The following is a 12,665-nucleotide window of genomic DNA, read 5'->3' on the forward strand; positions in this document are numbered from 1 at the left end:
ATGATGTGTGTAGTTTGAAAATAAAAGACTATAAAACATACAGAATGCAAATATGAATCAAAATAAAGCAGGAGTTTATACAATAATATAAGATAAAGTAGGCCGGGCGCGGTGGCTCAAGCCTGTAATCCCAGCACTTTGGGAGGCCGAGACGGGCAGGTCACGAGGTCAGGAGATCCAGATCATCCTGGCCAACATGGTGAAATCCCGTCTCTACTAAAAATTACAAAAAAACTAGCCGGGCGAGGTGGCGGGCGCCTGTAATCCCAGCTACTCGGAGGCTGAGGCAGGAGAAAGGCCTAAACTTGGGAGGCGGAGCTTGCAGTGAGCTGAGATCCAGCCACTGCACTCCCGCCTGGGCAACAGAGCGAAACTCCATCTCAAAAAAAAAAAAAAAGGGGCGGAGCAAGATGGCCGAATAGGAACAGCTCCAGTCTCCAACTCCCAGAGCGAGCGACACAGAAGACCGGTGATTTCTGCATTTTCAACTGAGGTACTGGGTTCATCTCACTGGGGAGTGCCGGACGATCGGTGCTGGTCAGCTGCTGCAGCCCGACCAGCGAGAGCTGAAGCAGGGCGAGGCATTGCCTCACCTGGGAAGCGCAAGGGGGAAGGGAATCCCTTTTCCTAGCCAGGGGAACTGAGACACACAACACCTGGAAAATCGGGTAACTCCCACCCCAATACTGCGCTTTAAGCAAACAGGCACACCAGGAGATCATATCCCACACCTGGCCAGGAGGGTCCCACACCCACAGAGCCTCCCTCATTGCTAGCACAGCAGTCTGTGATCTACCGGCAAGGCAGCAGCGAGGCTGGGGGAGGGGCGCCCGCCATTGTTGAGGCTTAAGTAGGTAAACAAAGCTGCTGGGAAGCTCGAACTGGGTGGAGCTCACAGCAGCTCAAGGAAACCTGCCTGTCTCTGTAGACTCCACCTCTGGGGACAGGGCAATAACAAACACAGCCGAAACCTCTGCAGACGCAAACGACTCTGTCTGACACCTTTGAAGAGAGCAGTGGATCTCCCAACACGGAGGTTGAGATCTGAGAAGGGACAGACTCCCTGCTCAAGTGGGTCCCTGACCCCTGAGTAGCCTAACTGGGAGATATCCCCCACCAGGGGCAGTCTGACACCCCACACCTCACAGGGTGGAGTACACCCCTGAGAGGAAGCTTCCAAAGCAAGAATCAGACAGGTACACTCGCTGTTCAGAAATATTCTATCTTCTGCAGCCTCTGCTGCTGATACCCAGGCAAACAGGGTCTGGAGTGGACCTCAAGCAATCTCCAACAGACCTACAGCTGAGGGTCCTGACTGTTAGAAGGAAAACTATCAAACAGGAAGGACACCTACACCAAAACCCCATCAGTACATCACCATCATCAAAGACCAGAGGCAGATAAAACCACAAAGATGGGGAAAAAGCAGGGCAGAAAAGCTGGAAATTCAAAAAATAAGAGCGCATCTCCCCCGGAAAAGGAGCGCAGCTCATCGCCAGCAATGGATCAAAGCTGGATGGAGAATGACTTTGATGAGATGAGAGAAGAAGGCTTCAGTCCATCAAATTTCTCAGAGCTAAAGGAGGAATTACGTACCCAGCGCAAAGAAACTAAAAATCTTGAAAAAAAAAGTGGAAGAATTGATGGCTAGAGTAATGAATGCAGAGAAGGTCATAAACGAAATGAAAGAGATGAAAACCATGACACGAGAAATACGTGACAAATGCACAAGCTTCAGTAACCGACTCGATCAACTGGAAGAAAGAGTATCTGCGATTGAGGATCAAATGAATGAAATGAAGTGAGAAGAGAAACCAAAAGAAAAAAGAAGAAAAAGAAATGAACAAAGCCTGCAAGAAGTATGGGATTATGTAAAAAGACCAAATCTACGTCTGATTGGGGTGCCTGAAAGTGAGGTGGAAAATGGAACCAAGTTGGAAAACACTCTTCAGGATATCATCCAGGAGAACTTCCCCAACCTAGTAGGGCAGGCCAACATTCAAATCCAGGAAATACAGAGAATGCCACAAAGATACTCCTCGAGAAGAGCAACTCCAAGACACATAATTGCCAGATTCACCAAAGTTGAAATGAAGGAAAAAATCTTAAGGGCAGCCAGAGAGAAAGGTCAGGTTACCCACAAAGGGAAGCCCATCAGACTAACAGCAGATCTCTCGGCAGAAACTCTACAAGCCAGAAGAGAGTGGGGGCCAATATTCAACATTCTTAAAGAAAAGAATTTTCAACCCAGAATTTCATATCCAGCCAAACTAAGTTTCATAAGTGAAGGAGAAATAAAATCCTTTACAGATAAGCAAATGCTTAGAGATTTTGTCACCACTAGGCCTGCCTTACAAGAGACCCTGAAGGAAGCACTCAACATGGAAAGGAACAACCGGTACCAGCCATTGCAAAAACATGCCAAAATGTAAAGACCATCGAGGCTAGGAAGAAACTGCATCAACTAACGAGCAAAATAACCAGTTAATGTCATAATGGCAGGATCAAGTTCACACATAACAATCTTAACCTTAAATGTAAATGGACTAAATGCTCCAATTAAAAGACACAGACTGGCAAACTGGATAAAGAGTCAAGACCCATCAGTCTGCTGTATTCAGGAGACCCATCTCACACGCAGAGACACACATAGGCTCAAAATAAAGGGATGGAGGAAGATTTACCAAGCAAATGGAGAACAAAAAAAAGCGGGGGTTGCAATACTAGTCTCTGATAAAACAGACTTTAAACCATCAAAGATCAAAAGAGACAAAGAAGGCCATTACATAATGGTAAAGGGATCAATTCAACAGGAAGAACTAACTATCCTAAATATATATGCACCCAATACAGGAGCACCCAGATTCATAAAGCAAGTCCTTAGAGACTTACAAAGAGACTTAGACTCCCATACAATAATAATGGGAGACTTCAACACTCCACTGTCAACATTAGACAGATCAACGAGACAGAAAGTTAACAAGGATATCCAGGAATTGAACTCATCTCTGCAGCAAGCAGACCTAATAGACATCTATAGAACTCTCCACCCCAAATCAACAGAATATACATTCTTCTCAGCACCACATCGTACTTACTCCAAAATCGACCATGTAATTGGAAGTAAAGCACTCCTCAGCAAATGTAAAAGAACAGAAATTATAACAAACTGTCTCTCAGACCACAGTGCAATCAAACTAGAACTCAGGACTAAGAAACTCAATCAAAACCGCTCAACTACATGGAAACTGAACAACCTGCTCCTGAATGACTACTGGGTACATAACGAAATGAAGGCAGAAATAAAGATGTTCTTTGAAACCAATGAGAACAAAGATGCAACATAGCAGAATCTCTGGGACACATTTAAAGCAGTGTGTAGAGGGAAATTTATAGCACTAAATGCCCACAAGAGAAAGCAGGAAAGATCTAAAATTGACACTCTAACATCACAATTAAAAGAACTAGAGAAGCAAGAGCAAACAAATTCGAAAGCTAGCAGAAGGCTAGAAATAACTAAGATCAGAGCAGAACTGAAGGAGATAGAGACACAAAAAAACTCTCCAAAAAATCAATGAATCCAGGAGTTGGTTTTTTGAAAAGATCAACAAAATTGACAGACCACTAGCAAGACTAATAAAGAAGAAAAGAGAGAAGAATCAAATCGACGCAATTAAAAATGATAAAGGGGATATCACCACCGACCCCACAGAAATACAAACTACCATCAGAGAATACTATAAACACCTCTACGCAAATAAACTGGAAAATCTAGAAGAAATGGATAATTTCCTGGACACTTACACTCTTCCAAGACTAAACCAGGAAGAAGTTGAATCCCTGAATAGACCAACAGCAGGCTCTGAAATTGAGGCAATAATTAATAGCCTACCAACCAAAAAAAGTCCAGGACCAGATGGATTCACAGCTGAATTCTACCAGAGGTACAAGGAGGAGTTGGTACCATTCCTTCTGAAACTATTCCAATCAATAGAAAAAGAGGGAATCCTCCCTAACTCATTTTATGAGGCCAACATCATCCTGATACCAAAGCCTGGCAGAGACACAACAAAAAAAGAGAATTTTAGACCAATATCCCTGATGAACATCGATGCAAAAATCCTCAATAAAATACTGGCAAACTGCATTCAGCAACACATCAAAAAGCTTATCCACCATGATCAAGTGGGCTTCATCCCTGGATGCAAGGCTGGTTCAACATTCGCAAATCAATAAACATAATCCAGCATATAAACAGAACCAAAGACAAGAACCACATGATTCTCTCAATTGATGCAGAAAAGGCTTTTGACAAAATTCAACAGCCCTTCATGCTAAAAACGCTCAATAAATTCGGTATTGATGGAACGTACCTCAAAATAATAAGAGCTATTTATGACAAACCCACAGCCAATATCATACTGAATGGGCAAAAACTGGAAACATTCCCTTTGAAAACTGGCACAAGACAGGGATGCCCTCTCTCACCACTCCTATTCAACATAGTGTTGGAAGTTCTGGCTAGGGCAATTAGGCAAGAGAAAGAAATCAAGGGTATTCAGTTAGGAAAAGAAGAAGTCAAACTGTCCCTGTTTGCAGATGACATGATTGTATATTTAGAAAACCCCATTGTCTCAGCCCAAAATCTCCTTAAGCTGATAAGCAACTTCAGCAAAGTCTCAGGATACAAAATTAATGTGCAAAAATCACAAGCATTCTTATACACCAGTAACAGACAAACAGAGAGCCAAATCAGGAATGAACTTCCATTCACAATTGCTTCAAAGAGAATAAAATACCTAGGAATCCAACTTACAAGGGATGTAAAGGACCTCTTCAAGGAGAACTACAAACCACTGCTCAGTGAAATAAAAGAGGACACAAACAAATGGAAGAACATACCATGCTCATGGATAGGAAGAATCAATATCGTGAAAATGGCCATACTGCCCAAGGTAAATTATAGATTCAATGCCATCCCCATCAAGCTACCAATGAGTTTCTTCACAGAATTGGAAAAAACTGCTTTAAAGTTCATATGGAACCAAAAAAGAGCCCGCATCTCCAAGACAATCCTAAGTCAAAAGAACAAAGCTGGAGGCATCACGCTACCTGACTTCAAACTATACTACAAGGCTACAGTAACCAAAACAGCATGGTACTGGTACCAAAACAGAGATATAGACCAATGGAACAGAACAGAGTCCTCAGAAATAATACCACACATCTACAGCCATCTGATCTTTGACAAACCTGAGAGAAACAAGAAATGGGGAAAGGATTCCCTATTTAATAAATGGTGCTGGGAAAATTGGCTAGCCATAAGTAGAAAGCTGAAACTGGATCCTTTCCTTACTCCTTATACGAAAATTAATTGAAGATAGATTAGAGACTTAAATGTTAGACCTAATACCATAAAAATCCTAGAGGAAAACCTAGGTAATATCATTCAGGACATAGGCATGGGCAAAGACTTCATGTCTAAAACACCAAAAGCAACGGCAGCAAAAGCCAAAATTGACAAATGGGATCTCATTAAATTAAAGAGCTTCTGCACAGCAAAAGAAACTACCATCAGAGTGAACAGGCAACCTACAGAATGGGAGAAAATTTTTGCAATCTACTCATCTGACAAAGGGCTAATATCCAGAACCTACAAAGAACTCAAACAAATTTACAAGGAAAAAACAAACAACCCCATCAAAAAGTGGGCAAAGGATATGAACAGACATTTCTCAAAAGAAGACATTCATACAGCCAAGAGACACATGAAAAAATGCTCATCATCACTGGCCATCAGAGAAATGCAAATCAAAACCACAATGAGATACCATCTCACACCAGTTAGAATGGCGATCATTAAAAAGTCAGGAAACAACAGGTGCTGGAGAGGATGTGGAGAAATAGGAACACTTTTACACTGTTGGTGGGATTGTAAACTAGTTCAACCATTATGGAAAACAGTATCGCGATTCCTCAAGGATCTAGAACTAGATGTACCATATGACCCAGCCATCCCATTACTGGGTATATACTCAAAGGATTATAAATTATGCTGCTATAAAGACACATGCACACGTATGTTTATTGCAGCACTATTCACAATAGCAAAGACTTGGAATCAACCCAAATGTCCATCAGTAACAGATTGGATTAAGAAAATGTGGCACATATACACCATGGAATACTATGCAGCCATCAAAAAGGATGAGTTTGCGTCCTTTGTAGGGACATGGATGCAGCTGGAAACCATCATTCTTAGCAAACTATCACAAGAACAGAAAACCAAACACCGCATGTTCTCACTCATAGGTGGGAACTGAACAATAAGATCACTTGGACTCAGGAAGGGGAACATCACACACAGGGGCCTATCATGGGGAGGGGGGAGGGGGGAGGATTGCATTGGGAGTTATACCTGATGTAAATGATGAGTTGATGTGTGCAGCACACCAACATGGCACAAGTATACATATGTAACAAACCTGCACGTTATGCACATGTACCCTACAACTTAAAGTATAATAATAATAAATAAATTAAAAAAAAAGAGATAAAGTAGACTTCAGAGCAAAGGAAATTACAGGGGACAAAGTGGGACACTATATAATAATAACAAGGTAAATTATATCAAGGAGACATTGCAATTCTGAATGTGTATACATCAGGTATCACAGAACTACAAAACATGAGAAGCAACAACTAAAAATTCTGAAAAGAAAAATAAGAAAATCCAAAATTATATTTGGAGATTTCATCACCCTTCTCTCAACAACTCCTATAGTTATTACATAGAAGAATATTAGTCATATAGAAGAACCCCAAAACACCCTTAATCAATAAGGTCTAATTGACTAATAGAAGGCACAACCCAACAAAAATAAAATACACACTTTTCAAGTGCTCATGGAACACACGAAAAGATAGAGTAAATCCTGGACCATAAGACAAACCTCAATAAATTCTAAAAATCTAAATCATACAGAATATGTTCCTGACCACTATTGCATCAAAGCAGAAACCAATAACAGAAAGATGCCAGAAAAATCTCCACACACTTAGAGGTTATGCAAGACACTTCTAATAATCCATGGGTCAAAGAGGGAGTCTTTTTCAGTTTTTACAGATTTCAGGGTATAAGTGCAGCTTCATTACACACATATGTTGTGTGGTGGTGAAGTCTGGGCTTTGAGTGTACCTGTCACTCAAATAGTGAACATTGTACCCAACAGGTGATTTTTCAACCCTCACCCGTCTTCCACCCTCCTACCTTTTAGAGTTTTCATTGTCTATTATTCCACTCTCTATTGCCATGGGTGCCCACTGTTTAACACCCACTTACAAGTTATATCATGTGGTATTTGACTTTCTGTTTGAGTTATTTCACTTAGAATAATGGCCTGTAGTTCCATTTATGTTACTACAAAAGACATGATTTTATTCTTTTTTATGGCTGAGTAGTATTCTATGGTACACATGCACACATAGGGTTAGGGTTAGGATTAAGGTCAGGGGTTAAGGATGTTAGGGGTTAGGGCTGTTATATATATATGTGTATATATACACACACACATAGAAACATATAGATGTACATATATACACACACATATACACATCTATTTGATAAAAATTATGTTAATTTTGTAAATTATGTTTTTACATCTATATGTTTATATATGTGTGCATATATGTGTATGTAAACATATAAATGTATATATGTGTGTATATATAAACATATAGATGTACATATATACACACATACATAATCTATGTTTATATATATATGTGTGTGTGTGTGTATATATATATATATATGGAACAACCCTAACCCTAACTCCTAACCTCCTTAACCCCTAACCCTAACCATATGTGTGCACACGTGCACACACACACACACACACATATGTATATAAAACTTTATTAAAGAAGTCATAGGGAATAAAATGAAATTAGACTCTAGTTTCTGGTCTGGCATGTGAGGAGCCTAGAAGTTGTCATTCATCTTAACAAATAAAACGTTGAACAAACTGAAAATCAACAGTTCTTCTTAGATATGACAGATAAGTGAAGTTACTGGGCAAACCACTGACCCCAAAATTGGTGAGACAAATAGGCAGATACAGAGAATCACAACTTACTGGAGCAGAATTCCATGAGCAGAAACCTCCATGGGAACCAGTACCAAGGCAGGAAAACCTAAATTGTAACTGATGAATTGCTGGAGGCTCAGTGTAGACAAGTCAGAAAGTTCGAAACTCCAGCATGAGCAATCATGGAGGGGGTGATACTTTTGTGAATTTTACTCCCAGAGGCTGTATCAGATTCTCACTGTGAATATTGGAGAAAAACTCCCTCACGCTCTTGACAGGAAGAGTGGAAAAGTAACCATTTTTAAGAAACATTAGAACATTCTGTTAAGAAAGCCTGCTCTTAAGAACAAATATTTTACCAGAGCCTAGCCTATTGGGATTTTACCATGACCTACCTATCCTAGGGCAAAAATAAACAACAATTATAACCAAATACAGTCCCCTTTAGCCATTCTGTCCTGCCTAAGGTAGAGGAAAAACTGATAAACACTTGTAAAGTTCACAGGCCATGGCAAAGGTTCACTAAAAGACTGAGATCTCATCATAGGACTATAGGATGCTTTACCTTCCTCCTAACCTTAACACTACATCACCAAATGCCTAGTTCTTTCAGTTCTTTTAACCCAGTACATCATGTTTAACTTTTAATAAAAAATGACAAGGCATACCAAAAGGCAAAAAACAAACAAAAACAAAACAACAAAAGAATTTGAAGAGACAGAGCAAGCATCAGAACTACATTCATACATGACAGGGATGTTAGAATTGTCAGACCAGGAATTGGAAAAAACTATGATTAACATGCTAAGGGCACTAATGGAAAAAGTAGACAACATGCAAGAACAGAATGGTAATGTAAACAGAGGCATGAACATTCTAAGAAAGGATCAAAAACAAATGCTAGAGACCAAAAACAGTAACTGAAGTGAAGAATGCTTTTGATGGTCTCATTAGCAGACTGGACATGACTGTGGAAAGAATTTCTGAACTTAATGATATATCAATAGAAACTTCCAAAACTGGAGAGCATAAAACAAAAATACTGATTAAAAATGGAACATAATATACAAAAACTGTGGGATAAATATAACAGATGCAACATATGTCCAATGGGAATACCACCAGAAAGAGAAAAAAAAGGAAAATAGAACAGAAGAAATATTCAAAACCATAATAACTGAGAATTTTCCCTAAATTAATGTAATATATCAAACCACAGATCCACAATGCTTGGAGTATGCCAAGCAGGATAAATGCAAAACAAACAATAAAAAACGACACCTAGGCATATCATACTCAACTGCAAAAATCAATGATAAAGAAAAAGAATTCAAAGAAGCCAGAGGGGAAAAACAAATACCTTAATTACAGAGGAGCAGCAGTAAGAATTAAATCTGACTTTTCCTCAGAAACCATGCAAGCAAGAAGGCAGTAGAATGAAATATTTAAAGTGTTGAGAGGAAAAAACAAACAATACCAACCCACAATTCTGTACTCAGTGAAATTATCCTTCAAATGTGAAGGACAAATAGACTTTTTCAGACAAAAATTGAAGGGATGTGTTGCCAGTAGAACTGCCTTGCAGGGAATGTTGAAAAGTCCTTCAGATACAAGGGAAATCATATAGGTCAGAAATGCAGAGCTACATAAAGAAAGGAAGAGTATTAGAGAAAGAATATTGAAGGTAAAAGTACATTGAACAGTACAAAAGGAATAAAATGCCAAATTTGTGGGATGCAGATAAAGTAGTGTTGACAGCAAAATGTATCATAATGAGTACATTAGAAAACAGGAAACTCTCAAATAAATAATCTAAACTCCCACCTTAAGAAACTAGACAAAAGCTGGACATGGTGGCTGGTGAGCACTTGCAGTTCTAGCTACTCAGGAGGCTGAGATGGGAGAATTGCTTGAGCCCAGGAGTTCAAGCCTACAGTGAACTATGATCACGTTACTGTGACAGAGTGAGATCCTATCTCTAAAAAAAGAAGATAGTGAAAAAAATGGAAACTAGAAAAAGACGACAAAATAAACACAAAGCAAACAGAAGGAAGGAAATAACTAAGGCATGAACAAAAATGAATGAAACAGAAAAAAAAAAGAAAACATTTACTTTAGCTTCTGCAAAATTAAACACTTAGGTATAAATTTAATGAACTAGGCACAAGGTCTGCATGAAGAAAACTACAAAACTCTGATAAAAGAAATCAAACATCTAAATAAATGGAGAGATATTCCATGGACATGGATAGAACAACTCAATTATATCAAGGTTTCAGTTCTTTTCCAACTTGATCTATAGATTCAATGCAATCCCAATCAAAACCCCAGAAGTTACTTTTCTTCTGTGGATTGTGGTTTTTATTACCATTTCTAAGAATTCTTCACTAATCCTGAAGCCCCAAAGATTCTCCTCTATGCCCTCTTGTAAAAGTTTTAAAGTTTTATTTTTTATATTTAAATCTATGAAGCATTTTGAGTTCATTTTTGTATAAGGTGTGAGATTTAGGACAGGGTCTGTTTTTGTTTTCCTATGAATATCCAGTCGCTCCAGCATTGTTTCTTGAAAAAAATACCCTTCCCCTATTAAATTCTTTTTGTACCTTTGTCAAAAGTCAGCTAAGCTGGTCATACTAGTGTAAGACTATTTCTGGGTTCTCTATTCTGTTTCAGTGATCTGTGGCTAGCCCTCTGCTAATAGCACACACTGTTGATTACTGTAAGTATATAATGTCTTGAAATTAGGTAGATATATTCTTTCCACTTTATTCTTTTTTATTCAATACTGTTTTAGCCATACTCACTCATTTTATTTTCATATGAATTTTAGAATTGTCTCATATGTATCTACAAAAATCTTGCTGGAATTTGATAAAAATTATGTTAAACTATGTATAATGTAATGTGATCATAGTTCACTGCAGCCTTGAACTCCTGGGTTCCAGCAATCCTCCCACCTCAGTTTCCCGAATATATGCAACTACAGGTGCTCACCAGTCACCAGGCCCATGTTAAACTGTGTTTAACAATTAGATGTTTGCCAAGTTTACCAATCTTTTCAGTGAACCCATTGTTTATTATTTTAAATTAATATCCTTTATTTTTTTGAGCAGTGTTAAGTTTGTGCTGCAAAAGACTAAACAGGACAGAAATTCAAGCTACAGACTGGGGGCAAATATTTGCAAACCACATATATGACATATAACTCATATTTAGAATATATAAAGAACTTCTCAAAACTCAACACTGAAAACAAACAAGCACTTCAATTAGAAAATTAAGAGACATTTCACTGAAAAGGATGGCAAATATATGGATGACAAATAAGCACATGGAAATATGGTCAACATTAAGAACTTGTTGAGCTGTTGCTACATACACCTATGAGAACAGCTAAAAGTTTTTAGAAAATACTGACAATACTAAATGATAGCAAGAATGCTAAGAAACTGGATCTCTCATATATTGCTGATAAGAATGTAAAATGGAACAGTTTCTCTGGAAAACAATTTGACAGTTTCTTATAAAACTTAACATATAGCCATATGATCCATAATTTGCATCCTTGTGCCTATATCCTAGAAAAATAAAAACCATGTCTACATAAAACCTGCAAGTTACTGTTCACAATGGCTTTATATATAATAAGCAAAAAATTTGAAGCAATGCAAGCATCCTTCAACAGGTAAATGGTTAAACAAACATGGGTAAACATATATCATGGAATACTGCTTAGCAATAAAAATGAATGGGCTCGATACACACAACTTGAATGAATCTCCAGGGAATTGTGCTGAATTGAAAAAGTTGATTTCAAAAGGTCACATGCTGCATGATTCCATTTATATAATATTCTTGAAAAACCACAGTTATGGAGACAGAAAACAGATTAGGGATAGTGGGAAGGAGAGGAAGAGGAATGGTGTTGTAAAGGGACATAGAACTATACACACATATTGTACAGTATCAATTTCCTTTTTATGATATTTTGCTATAGTTATGTAAGATGGAAGTTGGAGAAGATGGAGTGAAGAATAAACAAGACTTATCTTTGAAACTTCCCATGACTCTAAAATTATTTCATTACAAAATGTCTTCAAAATTGGTTGTAAATTTAGTAAAATGAAATTTCAGAGTGCTTGAAATGCCAAGGTAATAATATGGAGCCAAACAAAATTAACAGAGGGCACATTTTTGCATAGGAAGGACAAGATTAGAAATAGGATATGAATTAGAGTTATAGCTGTTTGAAAAAGAACCAGTTTATTTTTCTTTTGAAAGATTTGGTGAATCGTTTTCTTGAGAAACAAAACAAAAACAGAAAAAAGTCATCCTCATTAGACTACATGTTGCTTAAAAGTATGAATATTTATATAAATACCTTCTTTCTGCTAATAAATATTTTAAAGTAAAAGTAATAACTATTAACATTTTGAGGTGATTGACATGCTGACCATCATGAGTCTATCATTATAAAATCTGTACATGTATTGAAACCTCACACTGTCACACTGTACCCCATAACCATGTACAATTATTATGTGTCAATTATAAATAAAATAAATAAGTTATAAA

The 12,665-nt window shown here is 38.0% G+C and overlaps 1 protein-coding gene across 3 annotated transcripts in view; it reads left to right on the plus strand.

Annotated features, from left to right (window-relative positions):
* LOC105483643 (highly divergent homeobox) overlaps positions 1-12,665 on the plus strand; it is a 198,947-nt gene that overhangs the window by 158,905 nt on the left and 27,377 nt on the right. The gene's annotated exons all lie outside the window — the stretch shown is intronic.

Source organism: Macaca nemestrina, chromosome X (genome assembly GCF_043159975.1).
Source record: "Macaca nemestrina isolate mMacNem1 chromosome X, mMacNem.hap1, whole genome shotgun sequence".
NCBI lineage: Eukaryota > Metazoa > Chordata > Mammalia > Primates > Cercopithecidae > Macaca > Macaca nemestrina.